Genomic DNA, 14,526 nt, shown 5'->3' on the forward strand with positions numbered 1-14,526 from the left:
TCTCTGTGATCCCTGCCTGCCACCCTAGGCTCCCCGGGACCCCATCAAAAGCCCCTTCTCTGCAGGCCACCTGTGTAACGACACCTGACAAGGATCCCGACTGACTGTGTCCACTATCACCCAGGCTGGAGTGCAGTGGCGCCATCGTAGCTCACTGCAGCCTCCACCTCCTGGGCTCAAGCGATCCTCCCTCCCAGAGCTCTGGGATCAGAGGCATGAGCTACCTCACCCATCCCTCCAATATGATTTAATATGTCCAAAGCAGCTACGTCCTTGTCACTCGGGCTTCCTCTCTGCCTATGCAGATTCTACCCATCCCTCAGGCAGGTCTCTGGAAAGCACCCTGTTCCTCATCCAGCTCTCCAGGCTGCTCAAACCTCACAGTCCACCTGGTACTCAGTTGGGCACTGCTGAATGAAACCCCTCCCGTTGGTCCTTTGCGAAGCTTGGATGAAAGGCTTCCACCACTTTGAATTTCCCTGAATCCCTAACATCTAAACCAACCACATTCACTGTGAAGAAAAGAGATGACCATAGGTAGAAAACAGCAGCACAGATAGCAGGGACAGCCTCTGCAAGACAAACCCCTGATGATCCCAAAAGCCAGTAACAGTTTTCTCTGAACATCTGTTGGAGTCAAAGCTCAGGGCCCACCCCAAGCATCAGCACATGGCTCCAGCCCTCCGCAGCCCACAGCGGTGTGAAGCAGGTATTCCCTGAGCTGCATATCACTGCAGGTTGCATGAAGGAATATGTCCAGTTGGGTGGGGTCCCGGAAAGTAGGGTCTGGGGCTGAGCTCTTTGTAAGTGAGACCAGGAGCCCCAGTTTAATTAGAATTCCTGCCTAAGATGAAGGCTCACGGCTGCCAGCCCAGGCCTTGAGCCATTGGTCATGGCTCATAAAGGCCACACACGAGTCACAGAAGCTGGGCGGGACCTGCATCCCTTGTGGACGGAGCCTCAGAAGTCTCTGTGATTCCTACCTGCCACCCTAGGCTCCCCGGGACCCCATCAAAAGCCCCTTCTCTGCAGGCCACCTGTGTAACGACACCTGACAAGGATCTCAACTGATTGTGTCCACTCAGTGGGGTCTCTATTTCTGTCCCCAGCCTTCCAAGAGGCCGTGGCTATCACCAGGGTGCCCCACCCCAGCCCTGAATCCCAGCTGCAGGGACTGCCATTCAAACTCCCATGTGTCCAAGACGGCTGTGGTGTTGGCATGAGGACAAAGCCAACCTGCCCCACAAGGGCAAGTAGTTTAAGAAGATTTGTATCAAACAAACACTTTCAAAACTGTGAAATGTGCTATAAACTTCGTGCCCAGTTTTCTAACGATGGTGTCGCTGGTGGCTGGCAGCTGCTCTTTTCCATGGTGCTCCCCTCCGGGCTCCAACGGAGACCACCAAGGAGAGAGGTGGAAGGCCCAGGCTGCATTCCACTCCAGCATCTGGGAGGCTGCGCCCCCAGAGGAAAAAGTACTTGCCTGCCTGCCAGTGTGTGTACGCTGACCCTGAGCCTCCAAACACCACCCAACAGACACCCCAGGAGCCGCTTCAAATTCCACCTTTGAAGCTTCATCCCTCCCATTAACATTCTGGATGCTGCTTACCTGTTTTCCCAGAGAGGCTAGCCCTGTAAGGGATTCATAGTCATTTACACTTTAGTGTGAATTAGGGATCTAAGTACAAATTAATTTAGAGAATTTGGGGGGCGGGGTGGCCTAGGATACCAGAGTTCCAAGGAGAAAGGAAATGAGAAGATCAGCAGAAAATGGGCTCTGAACTAAGTCAAAGGCAAACCCGGTCATTTAAGTCAGGGGAAGTTCTGCTCACTCATCAGTAATATCTTGGTTAAGGGCAGGTTGTTGGGGCCAGACTGCTGGGGTTTGAATCCTAGAACTGCCACTAGCTAGCTTGGGCAAGTTACTTGGTCACACTGTCTCAGTTTCCCCAGCGGTAAAACAAAGAAACTCTTAGCACCTTCCCCTAATGTTGCTGTAAAGGATTCAGTAGTCAACATGTGTGTGAAGCATTTTAAGAACAGAGACTGGCACCCGTTAAGTAAATATCATAGAGATGTCACCAGAGGTTGAGTATCCATTATCTGAAATGCTTAAGAACAGAAGTGTTTCGGTTTTGATTTTTTTTTTTTTTTTTTTTTTTTTTTCAGATTTCAGGATAGTTGCATTATACTAATTCAGCCTCCCAAATCCAAAAATTTTAAATGTTTCTGATATGGTTTAGCTGTGTCCCCACCCAAATCTCATCTTGAATTATGGCTCCCATAATTCCCATGTGTTGTGGGAGGAAACTGATGGGAGATAATTAAATCATGGGGCAGTTTCCACCATACTGTTCTCGTGGTAGTGAATAAGTCTCACGAGATCTAATGGTTTTAGAAGGGGAAACCTCTGGCTGGGCACAGTGGCTCACACCTGTAATCCCAGCACTTTGGGAGACTGAGGTGGGTGAATCACAAGGTCAAGAGATCGAGACCATCCTGGCCAACATGGTGAAACCGCATCTCAACTAAAAGTACAAAAAATTAGCTGGGCATGATGGTGCATGCCTGCTGTCCCAGGTGCTCGGGAGGCTGAGGCAGGAGAATTGCTTGAAACCGGAAAATGGAAGTTGCAGTGAGAAGGGATCGCGCCACTGTACTCCAGCCTGGTGACAGAGCGAGACTCTGTCTCCAAAAAAAAAAAGAAAAGAAAAGAAAAGAAGGGGAAGCCAATTTTGTCTGGTTCTCATTCTTCCTTCCCTGCTGCCATGGGAGATGTGTCTTTCGCCTTCCATCACTATTTTGAGGCCTCCCTAGCCACGTGGAATTGTGAATCTATTAAACGTCTTTTTCTTTATAAGTTACCCAGGCCAGGCACAGGGGCTCGCACCTGTAATTTCAGCACTTTGGGAGGCCAAGGGGGACAGATCATTTGAAATCAGGAGTTGAAGACTAGCCTGACCAATATGGTGAAACCCTGTCTCTACAAAAATACAAAAATCAGTCAGATGTGGTGGCAGGTGCCTGTAATCTCAGCTACTCAGGAGGCTGAGGCAGGATTATCACTTGAATCCAGGAGGTGAAGAATGTATATATATGTATATATATATATATATATCCCAGTCTTGGGTATGTCTTTACGAGCAGCATGAAAATGAACTAATATAACTTCGATGAGCCTTTTCTTTGAGCATCATGTCAACTGTCAAAAAGCTTTGAATTTTGGAGCATTTGAGATTTGGGATATTCAGCCTGTATTGTTATCTACAAAATGAGGGCAGGAGCCTGGACTGTCCTAGTATTTTACTGACAAAGTAGGAGGCCGTCTTTGAGAGTGGCCTCTTGCTTGGAAGAAGAGTGCCTCCCTCATTCCTCCCCCAAGGCAGGCTCCTGGAGTGGATAGGAAATGTTTTTAAAACTCCCTGGATGGCTGGGCATGGTAGCTCATGCCTGTATTCCACGCACTTTGGGAGAGAGGCAGGCGGATCACCTGAGGTCAGCAGTTTGAGACCAGCCTGCCCAACGTGGTGAAATCCCATCTCTACTAAAAATACAAAAATAAGCTGGGCATGGTGGTATGCCTCTAATCCCAGCTACTCAAGAGGCTGAAGCAGGAGAATCGCTTGAACCTGGGAGGCGGAGGTTGTGGTGAGCCAAGATCACGCCACTGCACTTCAGCCTGGGCGACAGAGCAAGACTCTGTCTCAAAAGAAAAAAAAATCCCTAGAGAGCGTACCCCAGCAGTCCTGAACCCTCCATCCCACTGCCTGCAAAACTCCCTTCTCCACTGTCACCAGCTTTCCACCTCACATGCAAATGTGATGCCACACTAATAAGTCAGTTCCCAGCCTTTAGGAGTCTGCAATAATCCTTTTCTCTCAGCCCGTCCAGCCTGTTTTACAGAGCACCTAATTAACTAAGAGCTGAGATTTAGGGCTTTGTTCTCCTGGGAGACTCCTCACCGAATCTCTTCCGCTGGAGCACATCCCTGTCTGGCTGATGGGATCTCACAGCGTGGACTGGCCTGGCCAGAAGATCAAGCAGTCAGAATGTGGGGATATTGGGCTGCTATGCTAATGGAAATGAGTGATAAATAAATATATTCAATTTAATTAACTAAGCAATCCATCATTACTCAGACTTATTGTCCTCTTGCAAGATCTAATCTTCGTGTTACTGTTAAGAAAAATCAATGCATCATAATGGGAAACCATGAGGGAGAATCTCAGCTTGTTCCATCTTCCCACTCGCATATTTTCAAAATATTCATGTTCTTGAAGATCTAGCCCTAACGCATTCATTTGTTATTCATCCATCCCACAAAATTATTTATTGAACACCTACTGCCTGCCAGACACTGACGTAGGCATGAGGGATACATATATGAACCGAGAACAGTGATTCCCAAAGGGGAAGTATGTCCTAGGGAGGGAGGCAGGTGATTTATTAGAAGTCAGTAAGAAAATATTAGAAGTTCCATTTCTATTTATTTTTAAGCTTGCTCCTGTTGCACTATATGTCTGTGCTTCCTTTATGATGACTACTATATGAATACAGAAGTATATGAGAGTTGTTTTTGTTTGTTTGTTTCGGTTTGGTTTGGTTTTGAAACAGGGTCTTGCTCTGTTGCCCAGGCTGAGTGCAGTGATGCAAGCATGGCTCACTGCCACCTTGACCACCTGGAGTCAAGTGATCCTCCCGCCTCAGCCTCCTAAGTATCTGGGTTATAAGTGCACACCAACACACACAGCTAATTTTGTTTGTATTTTTGTAGAGACAGGATCTCACTACGTTGCCCAGACTAGTCTCGAACTCCTGGGCTCAAGCAATCCATCCACTCCTGCCTCTCTAAGTGTTGGGGCTACAGGTGTGAGCTACCATGCCCAGCTGGGTGTTTGGGTATTTTAAACAAATACCCAAATATTGAAGGCACGTACTCTAAACATCATCTGTGAAGTGCCTCATCAAAAAAGCTTAGAGACCACAAGTGCAGCACAGCAGTTCTCAGAGAGATCCGTGTGAAGTAGGCAAGAGAATTAGAATCCCCTGGAGAACCTTTTCAAAATAAATTCGCCCATCTCCCTGGAGGAACTGTCAGAATCTCAGGGGAAGGGACAGAAACGTCTGTAATTGTTACAATCTCCAAGTATTTCTAATACTAATCCTACCTCCTCCTACATCCCTAGTGAGAATTGCCTGTTCACTGACTTCTAGGAAGCCCTCCTTCTAAAAAGCCTGCACTGTCATATCCTGGGGTTACCAGTAGCATGTAGGGTCCAATGCAGATCATTCAGGACTGATTTGTAACTGCCTGCCTTATTCAGCAGTCATGCACCACATAACGATGTTCGGTCAGTGCCAGCCCACATACACGATGGTCATCCATACGATCATAATACAGTATTTTTACTGTGCCTCTGTTAACTGTGTTTAGATACACAAATACCATTGTATCACAATTGCTTACCATATTCTGTACAGTGACATGCTGTACAGGATTGTAGCCTAGGAGGAATAGGCTACATCAAGTAGCTTCTGTGTGGAGTGCGCTCTGTAATCTAGGTTTGTGTAAGTGAGCTCTATGATATTCACATAACAATGAAATCTCCTAAAGATGCACCTCTCCGAATGTAGCCTCATCATTAAGCAACATATGATGGTACTTTGGAGATCACTGATATCTCAGTTTGGTTGGAAGCTCCTTGGGGGCAGATTTTATGTCTCCCTCCTAAATATTGGAGCTAGACACACGCCAGCACTTTTCTTTTTTTTTTTTTTTTTTTTTTTTTTTTGAGATGGAGTTTCGCTCTTGTTACCCAGGCTGGAGTGCAATGGCGCGATCTCGGCTCACCGCAACCTCCGCCTCCTGGGTTCAGGCAATTCTCCTGCCTCAGCCTCCTGAGTAGCTGGGATTACAGGCACGCGCCACCATGCCCAGCTAATTTTTTTGTATTTTTAGTAGAGACGGGGTTTCACCATGTTGACCAGGATGGTCTCGATCTCTTGACCTCGTGATCCACCCGCCTCGGCCTCCCAAAGTGCTGGGATTACAGGCTTGAGCCACCGCGCCCGGCACGCCAGCACTTTTCATACCTGGGTTGATCCAAGCTGGGGAGAGCTGTTACTTCTCCTGTGTCCAGGTCTACAGGTAGCCTTACTGTCAGACACAGCACTACTGGATTTGTTGACATTGTACCTCTTTTCAGAAGGGTGGGAGAAGGGGCTGGGAGCCCTGGAGCCAAGCCAAGGAGATGACCTAAGTGCTGGCCCCCACACATCTTTGGCAGACGTCACTAAGTCATTCCTCTCCTTGAGCATGGGTGGGAGGAGGATTTCTGGGACCTTGTCATCATGAAAGTGCCCATGCTCTCAAAAAGAGCTGGATTGGTCACCTGCCCTTTCTCCCAACTTCCAGCCCCTCCCTCTGCTTCTCCAGCACTCGTTGATGCCTCTTGTCTCAGAGGAATTTACACTGAGGAAAATTATAGCCCTAGCCCACCCAGGGCTGATTGAGAAAGAAAAGGAGAAGTTAGGGAGGGATGGAGGAATCACTGTGAAGCAGGAGTGGCCGCAAACAAACCTCTCGAACACCGAACAGGGAAGGAAGTGGTAATTTTATTCAGGCGGGACCTGTGGCAGGCATAGATGCCTCAACAACCAAGCTCCCCGACAAAGAAAACCCTGGCCCTTTTAAAGGCTCACAGTCTAAAAGATGCACATGTGAGAGGGTTGAGAGCGTGGGGGACGTGACTTAGGTGGGGGCTCTAATCGTGATTAAGCAAGAACAGTGCCTTCTGGGGAAAATTCCTCCATATCATATCCGTGATCTGTAGAGAGCATTGCGGTTAGCAGTGGGTTTAAATCATTTAGACCTGACCGGTGTGGAACCGACAGGTTCCTCCTCTGGCTGACTTTTAACTTCTCCTTTTGAGATGCAATGTAGAAGGTTAAAGGGGAAATGGCCTTAAAAGCTCAGGAAGAGGGGGTCTCCTTCCTCATCTGCAAAGAAAAACCCTTAAATTGGATGGTCTGCTGTGAAGCTGCTGAGCTCATCCTGCCTGCCCAAGGCCTCAGCTCAGGGAGGGGCCAACGACTGCTGCTCTCTGCCCAGGGAGGTCTATAATCAGAACAGAGCTGCACGTGTGACCAAGGGCATCCCACCCCCAGGCTGGCTGGCAACCCTTGAGCAGGCCTGGAATCAAGAATTCTGCCCATCTGACGAGCTTCCTCCACATTTGGTGTAGACAAAAAGAGAAGGTTGGGAAGCTGGTCAGAAATGAGACGCACCAGAAAAGGAGAAGGGAGTGTGCCACGACTGGGACACCACATGGCACCAGAGAGCTTGGGGAGGGAAGCCAGTTCCCAGAGCCCCCTGACGACTAGCAGCTCTCTGATTCTAGAGCTCAGGCACCACATGGCCCCTTGCTCCATGTGGTCTGGGAAAACATTGGTTCTTTGCCCATGGTAGAGGCAAGCAAAGACATCGATTGTGCCCAGACAGAGTCTCCAGATATTGTCACCAAGCCAAACTTGGACCTGACTGCTCTGTGCAGCAAAGGCAAACACTGACATTGGGTCTGCAGCGAGAGAAAGCGAGGCGTTTATTGCAGGGTGCCAAGAAGGAGAGTTGGGCAGGTCAGGCTTAAGACCCAAACTCCCCAGTACCTTAGAGGTAAGGGCTTTGGTTTCTTGTTTGTTTCGTTTTTATTTTTGTTTTTTTGAGATGGTCTCTCTCTCTCTCTCTGTTGCCCAGGCTAGAGTGCAATGGCACAATCTCGGCTCACTGCAACCTCCGCCTCCCAGGTTCAAGCAATTCTCCTGCCTCAGCCTCCGGAGGAGCTGGGATTACAGACGCACACCACCACACCCAGCTAAATTTTGTGTTTTTAGCAGAGACAGCGTTTCACCGTATTGGCCAGGCTGGTCTTGAACTCCTAACTTCAAGTGATCTGCCCGCCTTGGCCTTCCGAAGTGCTGAGATTACAAGCGTGAGCCACCATGCCCGGCTAGCTTAGAGGTAAGGGTTTTTAAAAGTGAACAGGCAGAGGTTACAAGTATGATCATCAATCAAGACTTGGAAGCCATACATTGATTTGAGCTTAAAAGGTGGGACATCTTGAAGTGGGGGTGGGGGCACATAGATCATAGGCAGATTTAAAGACTTTCTGATAGGTCATGTGAAATAACTTCTGTGTGTAGTAGGTTCTGCTCTCTAGGTTTATATAAATGCCCTCTATGATGTTCATATAAGGATGAAATCGCCTAAAGAGCATTTCTTAGAATGTGCAAGAAGTTTTTTGTCAAGGAGGAAAAGCTTTGTCTAAAACTTTAGGGTCAGCAGACAAGAATGTTAGCTCTGGCCCAGGGGCATGACCTCCTCTAGGCATCTCAGGAGGAACTTCCCGGATAAAGGTCTTAGTGCCAGCCGGTTCACTCAGCGGAGGTCCGGGTTTCTGAAAACCAGTTCAGGGACGTATGCTAAGATGTTATCTTTGGTTTCTATAAAGAACAAAACATCTCCTGCCTCTCATTTCTTGGCTATTGTTTTAGGCTACCATTATCTTCTTGCTTATCAAGTTGCTCATCTACTTTCCAGGCTAGCTGGGTGCCTGGAATTTCCCTTGAAGAAACTCAAGATTTTTCTTTATTCCCATGCAGCCAATGTGGCCTGCTCAAGCCCCCACAAGACATTAGATGTTTGTGTCCGTGGTCTTCATGGTGAGCTTGGACACAGAGCTATCTAGGGGCCTCAAACCATTAGCCCCACTCTGTGAAAAATGGACAGCCCCTCAGAGAGGAACCTGTGGAGGGCAAGGGCAGGAAGCTGTGGTTCCATGGAGGATATTTCCTTACCTCTTCATTAGAACCAAGGTGAGGCTCAAGGCTGACTCCTCATCTCCTCACCCATCTCAGGCCTCACATGGAATTGTGACTCTTCTACTTTCAGTTCCGCTCTAGATGCTTACAAAAGACAAGAGTAAGATTCCCCCCTCCAAAACTGACTCCGGGAAAGAAACAGTGAGGTTTCCACTTCCAGTCTCTTGACCCTCAGGGATTGTCTGAGATCCAGCCCTCCCTGGAGGGAGCCCAAAGTCTTGGTGAGCTTCTTCCTGGGGCAACCTGGATCCTGAAAACCAGCCTTCCTGGAAGAGGAAGCTGACTCTGCCCGCTGCCCTCTGCCCTCTCACCTTTGAGACCCGGAAGCAGTCAGACTCAGGGCACAGCCGCTTTGGGCTGATTTTAAGGTAGTGGGTGTGTTATAAATGAAGGGACAAGACGTCGAATGGGGCTCTGTTAGTTACCCAGGGTGAGGGCAAAAAAGAAAAACCACAATTAGGACCTCACATCCTATATCCAGAGGGCTACCAACCAGGTCACATGGCGCAAGCTAAGAGGAGCCAGACCCAGCCTGCCTACCACCAACACAGCCCAAAGAAGGAGGCTCGAGGACAGGAAGGAGGGCCCCTGGTCTTTGGAACACTGCAGTGGGGATGAAGAATTTCCCCACCCAGAAGAGGAGTGAGGGCAACTCCCGGGGAACCACTAGGAAATGTTGGTGAGGCCTGCAAGAAGGAAGGACTGACCTCTCATCCCCACCAGATGACTGAGCTACACCACCTATTAGAGTAGAGGTGCTGAAAAACCCTTCAGAGAACATTCTGGAAACAGGACCATGGTGCATGGCATTTTAGTCCTTCTCTTCCACCCATAGGGGCCGAAAGGAGTGTGCTTGGCACATGTTCCTTGACCTTTTGAAGCTGGCAAGCAGAGATGCTGCATTAGCTTCCTAGGGATGCTATAGCAAAGTGCCACACACAGGTGGCTTAAACAACAGAGACTCCTTGTCACACAGTTCTAGAGGCCGGAAGTCGAAAATCAAGGTGTGGTGAGGCCATGCTCCCTCTGGAACCTCCAGGAATCTTTCCTTGCTTCTTCCTAGCTCCTCATGGTTTGCAGGAATGTGGTCTGGCGCTCCTTAACTTGCAGTTGCAATATTCCGAGCTCTGCCTCCATCTCACAGTCATTTTGTCCCTGTGTGTCTCTGTCTCTGTGTCTCTTCTCCTCTTTGGCAAGGACACTAGTCATGTTAGATTAGGGCCCCACTCTACTCCAGGATGACCTCACCTTAACTCATTACATCTGCAACAACCCAATTCCAAGTAGGGCAAGGCGTAAGGTACTGCGAGTCAGGACTTCCAGGTACCTTTTTGGGGAACACACCCCACAACACATGCTGACGCCTGTTTCTGAACTAAAGACTTCTGAAAGTGAGAGGCTCACTAGAGTGGCCAGCGGACCTGAAGGGATTGCAGCACAGAGTGCGTAGAAAGAAGATGGGACCACTCGCACCCTCTCCAGTTCTCTATAAGGAGGACCCCAGGGATTCCTGCAGTTGAGCACGAAGAAGCTTGTGGTGGCTCACACCTGCAATTTCAGCACTTTGGAAGGTCAAGGTGGGAGGATCACTTGATGCCAGGAGTTCAATACCAGCATGGGCAATATAGTGAGACCCCATCTCTACCATGTGGTGGTACATGCCTGTAGTCCCACGTAAAAGGCTGAGGTGAAAGGATCACTTGAGACCAAGAGGTTGAGCCTGCAGTGCGCTATGATTGTGCTGGTACACTCCAGCCTGTACAACAGAGTGAGGCCCCCGTCTCGAAAAAAAAAGAACCAGGAGTTCCAGGACAGCCACAGAGCTGGCTAGTAGGACACACAAACCAGAGGAGGATAAGCCCCCAAAGGGAGACTCTGCCACCCACCCTGTAGGTGGGGGGGGGTCCTCATTTTGGAGGAAACTGAGGTGAAACTGAACATTGCCCCCAAGAAAGCCACTGGTGGGGGCTGGACAGGTAAGGAAAGCTCTGCCTCTACCCCTCCTTCCTGCCCCCTGGCCCCATCTAGGAGACAGAAAAGGAGGGAGCGTTGCAGGAGCAGACTACACTGTCCTTCTGTTCTCCAGGCAGCTGGGAGCCAACACTCTCACCAGCCCCGGAGGAGGGAGGACACAGCATTGCATTGTGCTTAAGACTGAAGTTTGCAAAGGTGAACAGGCCCAAGCCTTTAATGCTGGAATGAGACTGTGTGAATGTCCGAAAGTGACAGGGGAGGCATGGCATCCATCCAGGGAAGCATTAGGGGATGTGAAGCAGCAGGACAGTGGGTATATACTGTACAAATGAAAGCAGCAATTGGGGAAGATAAATCATACCATTGCAAACTCACACTTCAACAGTCCAGACTCCTCTGTCTAACCAGTTACAATGAGTTTCTCGGAACCTGATTTGTAAAAGTGTCACATGCAGGCTGCTGCCTCCACCAGCTAAGCCGTGCCCTTTATTCCGCACTTGGGACCCAAGCTCAGACAGACGTCTTCCTGCAGCAGTGACGTGCCCAGGTGAGAAGAGGTCCCAGCACTTATCACTCCAAAGCCAGACACGGAACTACACTGGCTGCAGCACAAAGAGGTCTTTGTTGGCATCCATCCTCAGACGATCTCAATATCCCTCCCCTCAGGTTGCAAGTGTCAGACATCAGGAAACTTTCTCCAAGGAGGCAAGGCTAAGTGAGGGCTTCCAGGCTACCGAGAAGCCAGCTCCACCACATATTTCATAGAACAGGGCTTTTTGGTGTGACACAGGCCAGGGAGAAAAATGCTATGTACACTCAACATCTTGAGCTTGTTACTGCTGTAGGGCAAGGTGTGAAGAAAGCATTGTGGAGGATGCTGCACCGTGGAAATCTGTCAGAAGGAGTGAGAGCAGCTTGCTAATAATCAATAAGGCAAAATAAAATTTGCTGGCATATGGGGTCAAACAATTCAATTAGAATCGATTCACCAAATAGTTACAGAAACCCCAGTGCATGCAAGGAATAGTGTTAGGCACAGTTAGGAATAGAAAGATCAGTAGGGCAGGGTCTGTTTTAAAATGTACCTGGGATTGGCCGGGTGAGGTGGCTCATGCCTGTAATCCCAGCACTTTGGGAGGCAGAGGTGGGCGGATCACCTGAGGTCAGGAGTTTGAGATCAGCCTAACCAACATGGTGAAACCCTGTCTCTACTAAAAGTACAAAAATTACCTGGGTGTGATGGCAGGTGCCTGTAATCTCAGATACTCAGGAGACTGAGGCAGGAGACTCACTTGAACCTGGGAAGTGGAGTTTGCAGTGAGCTGAGATAGTGCCACTGCACTCTAGCCTGGGTGACAGAGCGAGCCTCCGTATCAAAAAATAATAACAATAATTTTTTAAAAATGTACCTGGGATTTATTTAGGCATAATAAGGCCAGCAGATCAAGTGACAACTGCCATTCAAAAGACATTTCCCAAGTGGAGGAAGTGCACCCACCACCCAGGGTCCCATGGGAAGCTCCAGGGTCTGTCAGGAAGAAACAGCCTGTGTTGTGGTTATCTCAGAAAGGAACGGGCAGGGCAGAGTAAGTAGCTCAACAGGTCTAGGAATGAAAAATTTGAATAATTTTGGCAGGCTCTGGGTTTTAGAGGTGATTTGTCCAGCACCTGGCCCTCGGGCAATTTAGGGCATGGGATTAGCGGCCGGGACTTCAGATCTGGTGGGGCTATGGACTTGGGATTGGTTGGTTTGCATATCAAAAGGAAATAAGGAAACAGCCCAAATGCCCATCAATCAATGAGTGGATAAAAAACTGTGATATATATATATATATATATGATGGAATATTACTCAGCCATTAAAAAAATGAAATAATGGCATTCACAGCAACCTAGATGGAACTGGAGATCATTATTCTAAGTGAAGTAACTCAGGAATGGAAAAGCAAACATGATATGTTCTCACTCATAAGTGGGAGCTAATCTATGAGGATGCAAAGGCATAAGAATGATACACTGGACTTCAGGGACTTGGGGAGATGGGTGGGACGGGGATGAGAAATAAAAGACTACAAATTGGGTTTAGTGTATACTACTTGGGTGATGAGTGCACACAAGCAAAAATATACATATATATGCATATATATGTGTGTCTGTGTATATACTTTTTTTGTAGAGGTGGGGGTCTCACTATGTTGCCTAGGCTGGTCTCAAACTCTTGGGCTCAAGCAATCCTCCCAACTTGGCCTCCCAAAGGGCTGGGATTATAAGCATAGGCCACAGCACCCAGCCTCAAGTCTTTTCTTGATTTCCTTGTCTGCTATAACACGCATATTTATCTACATCAGCATTTTTTTGTTATTTAGTCTTTATTTCATAATCATAAACTTAACTCTGCAGTCCAGCTAGGCGTGGAAGGGAACAAGGAAAACATGGAACCCAAAGGGAACTGCGGCAAGCACACAAAGATTCTAGGATACTGCGAGCAAGTGGGGTGGAGGGCGCTCTCCTGAGCTGCAGAAGGAACGGTCTGGTGGTTACGATAAAACACTAGTCAAACTTATTCGAGTTGTCCACAGTCAGCAATGGTGATCTTCCTGCTGGCTTTGCCATTCCTGGATTCCTGGACCCAAAGTGCTCCATGGCCTCCACAATTTGCATGCCTTCTTTCACCTTGCCAAAGGCCACACGCTTGCCATCCAGCCACGCAGTCTTGGCAGTGCACGTGAAAAACTGGGAACCCTTTGTGTTGGGTCCAGCATTTGCCATGGACAAGATGCCGGGACCCGGATGCTTCAGCATGAAGTTCTCGTCATCACCTTTCTCCCCGTACATGGACTTGCCACCAGTGCCATTATGGCCTGTGAAGTCACCACCCTGACACATACACCCTAGAATATTTCTGTGAAAGCAGGAACCCTTACAACCAAATCCTTTCTCTCCAGTGCTCGGAGCATGAAAGTTTACTGCTGTCTTTGGAAACTTGTCTGCAAACAGCTTGAAGGAGACACGGCCCAAGAGCTCACCCTTCACGGCAATGTCGAAGAACACGGTGGGGTTGACCATGGCTGGTACTACAGGGCTCCAGGTGACGGTGCATCTGCAAAGCCTACATCCGCATTTTTATCCCTTTCCCAAATAACACTAGAATTTTAGCATGATAACTCATTGTTTCTGCCCATATTCAATGTAGGTGCCCAGAATCTAATCCCACCTCTTGTTACACCCCCCGAGTTAGTCATCATTGTTTCATTCAGCCAATGGGTGTTCATATTTTCATATATAGTCCTCCTTATGTATCCACAGAGGACTGCTTCCAGGACTCCTCTGAATACCAAAATCTTCAGATGCTCAAGTCCCTGATGTAAAATGACATAATATTTGCATATAACCTACACACAACCTCCTGTATACTTTAAAGCATCTCTAGATTACTTACAATAGCTAATACAATGTAAATGCTATGTAAATAGTTGTTATACTGATCTTTTTTATATGTAATTTTTAAAATAATTTTTATACAAATAAACAGTACAATTATGAAAATTTTTAAAAAATTTTTGAAAGCTGCAGTTATAAGTAATAAAGGTTCTCAAAATAAAACTACTATGGTACTATTGAGTAAGGCATTTCGCTCTGAGTTTTTTCCCCAGTGAGGATTGTGGATGAATTTGC

General features: G+C 48.0%; 1 pseudogene; it reads right to left on the reverse strand.

Moving 5' to 3' along the window:
- Positions 1-13,411: 13,411 nt before the first annotated feature.
- Positions 13,412-13,917, reverse strand: LOC101034363 (peptidyl-prolyl cis-trans isomerase A pseudogene; annotated as a pseudogene).
- Between the last annotated feature and the right edge of the window lie 609 nt (positions 13,918-14,526).

Source organism: Saimiri boliviensis, chromosome 13, assembly GCF_048565385.1.
Source record: "Saimiri boliviensis isolate mSaiBol1 chromosome 13, mSaiBol1.pri, whole genome shotgun sequence".
In the NCBI taxonomy this organism is placed as follows: domain Eukaryota; kingdom Metazoa; phylum Chordata; class Mammalia; order Primates; family Cebidae; genus Saimiri; species Saimiri boliviensis.